The sequence below is a fragment of the Psammomys obesus genome, unplaced genomic scaffold (genome assembly GCF_907164565.1).
Source record: "Psammomys obesus unplaced genomic scaffold, mPsaObe1.curated_primary_1811, whole genome shotgun sequence".
NCBI classification, from domain to species: domain Eukaryota; kingdom Metazoa; phylum Chordata; class Mammalia; order Rodentia; family Muridae; genus Psammomys; species Psammomys obesus.
The window spans coordinates 7284075-7287208 of NW_026585626.1; positions in this window are offsets into that span (position 1 = coordinate 7284075).

Below are 3134 nucleotides of genomic sequence, written 5' to 3' on the forward strand. Positions count from 1 at the left end.
TTTTATAGTTACAGCACATTTCTACCTGCAAGCTGCTATCGTTTCTATTTGAAATGTCTCTGCAGAGACCATGCTAACTCAAAGGCTTGGCCTCTAGTGTGTCTCCTGCTCCTAAGAGGGAGGTAATGGATCCTTTAAGAGATGAAGCCTAATTTAGGGGGATAAATCTTTGGGGGAGAATTCATGATAATTTTGATCAGGGCCCCCAGCCTCTTCCTTGCCACTGTCTTTGCTTTTCAGCCACTCTGAGGTGCTCTTCCACACTTTCCCACTGTGATATTTGAGGCTATCCCATGGCCAAAGCCACTGTGCTTATTGACCAAGGATGGGACCTTTGAAACTGTTAGCCCACACCTTTCTACCTTACAGGCTGTTTGCCTCAGGTATTTTGTCATAGTGACAGAAAGCAGCTAGTGTTTGCAAACTAGTCATTTGAAATATTTTATGTGTATTTATCTTTCGTACAATTTATACCTGAAAAAGTACACTCATACACAAGACAAGAGACTGCAAGTTCTTAAAAATAGAATTAGGAATAATTTATGTTAGAATTTAAATTTACTGAAACAAGGTAAAATGAAGATTTAATTACTCAATCATGCTAGCTGCATCTCAAGGGCTTGGTAGCTCTTGATCCAGCAGAGTAAAACTTTCTAGTGTTTCTGGGCATCCGCTCATCCATATCCATCCATCAACCCACATCACCCATCTATCCATACTCATCCATTTATATATATCCATTCATCTATGTTCACCACCCACCCATCCATTCATCTATCCATCCATCCATTTACTTCTATCCCTCCATCCATCCATCCATCCACATCCATCCACATCCATCCATCCATCCATCCATCCATCCATCCATCCATCCATCCATTTGTCCATCTGTCTGTTCATATATCCATTCATATCCATCCATTCACCGATATCCATCCATCCATCTATCTGTCCATATCCATTTATTTGTCCAGCCATATCCATCCATTCACCTATACATATTTGCTGAGTATATATGCTAAGCCCTGTACAAGTTATTGGTGGTGATAAAATTCAATGAGGAAGAGTGACTTGTTGTCTTGAAGTTTCTGGGATGGAGGGAGCCAGGGGGAAAGGCACTTTTCTTGCATGCCTCTTGCATTTTACTCAGGAATGAAATGGAGAAGACTTTTAAGTACCTAGCAAAAGTACTGCGAGGCTGGAGAAATAGCCTAGTTGGCAAAGCACATACCTTGCAAAACCCGAGTTTGATCCTCCGAACCCATATTTAAGAAAGCTGGGTGTGGGGGTGCCTGCTTGGGTGGTGGCACATGCCCTGGGAGGTGGGTACACGAGGGCTCCTGGGGTTTGCTCCAGCCTAGTGAGAGAACTTGTCTCTAAACAAGCAAATGAAAGCACCGCCTGAGGAAGGACACCCACGATCCTCTCACATACAGACACACAGAGTTCACCAGCACTGGTGAACTGAATTATTCCGCCTTCCAATACCACATACCATCTTGTGTTTCAGAGGCTGAGGACATAAAATACACTCCTTAGATAGTCTGCCAACCAGCCGAACCTAGGCAAGACTCACGACTAAATTCTCTTCTCTATCTCTGTGTGTGTGAGAGTGAATGAGTGAGTGACAGAACAGGACATGAAGTATTTATTTGAGGAGCTCAAAGTTTGACTCTCAGCTCTCACATATCTTTCAGCTCTTCCAGGGGGGTTGTGAACTATGGAGGTTCTACAGTATATTGTTTACGCTTTAACGAATCAGACACTTAAAGGCCCCTGTCCAATGTGCCAATGTGTCTTCACCTGCTCAGGCCATCTTTTATGCGGCATCATACCCTTTCTTTCTGGCAGATGTTAAAGTGTCTGTGATATCATGAAAGAATATGAAGAGAAAGGGTAATATTAAAGCCTTTCTACTAGACAAAACAAAAATGTGGCAGTCAGTCCTGGTTGGGAGATGGCTCTGCAGTTAGGAGTCCTTGCTATTCTTTCAGAGGATCCAAGCTTTGTTCTCAGAACCTATATTGGATGGCTCACAACTGCCCATAACTCCAGCTCCAGGGGAATCTGCTGGTCTCTTCTTGCCTCTATGGGCACCGCGCTCTGACATATACTCAACACAGTCACACTCACATACACATAAGACACAGATATAATCAATATTTTAAAATTATGATAATCCTATGTTGATGCTCTCTTTCCTAAACTAAAAAGCAAAACAGAAAATAGGAAAGCCTAGATTTCTTTCTTTTTAATATGAGATTTTTACGTCATAGTCCAGGCTGGCCTCGAACTTGCAGCAATTCTCTTGCCCCAGTCTCCTGGCACTGGAATTATAGGTGGGAGATCTAGAATGATTTTTTTAAAAAAAAGAGATACATCATCTTTAAAAATTTTTTAAATTTAATTTATGTGTAAGAGTATTTTGCCTGCATGTGTGTATTTGCACTGTGTGTGTCTATACTCGAGGAAGCTAGAAGAGGTTATCAGATTCCCTGAGTTACAGATGGTTGTAAGCACCAGTATGGGTCCTGAAAGCAGAACCTCAGGCCTCTGGAAGAGCATCCAGTACTCTTAACCACTGAGCCATCTCTCCAACCCAATTATTCATCCTTTCAAAAGCCTTACACACGAGTTTATTCATTGCTCAGTATATATATCTGACAGCTTTGTGCATAAGATCATATTGGACTTTCACTTATTCTCTTATCTGTAGGTAATCTTTCTCATGCTGGCTTTAATCTTGTCTACACTAGTTTCTTGTTAGCAGAGATGTTACAGCTTCTGGCCAAAAAAATATTAACATTAATCTTAGCTGGTTAGTACCATTGTGTTATAGAGATATTAGCCCAAGGACAGGTATATGCTTAATATTAGGCATCAGCCTTCAGGGTGAGAGCAGATTCAGTTTCTAAACATACTAGGAAGGATAGCAGCAGAGCGTAAAGAATAATGTTTGGGAAATGCTGAAGGTGGTGAAGATGGGATTGTGAAAAAATAAAGTTCCCTAGTGGAGTAGAGTGGAGATGGAGTGGACAAAGATCCAGTGAGTCACCCTCCCAGCCTTGGGAATCTGGGATACACATAGGCATACAGCTAGGTGTGGTGACCCACACCTTTGATCCCAGCCCCCA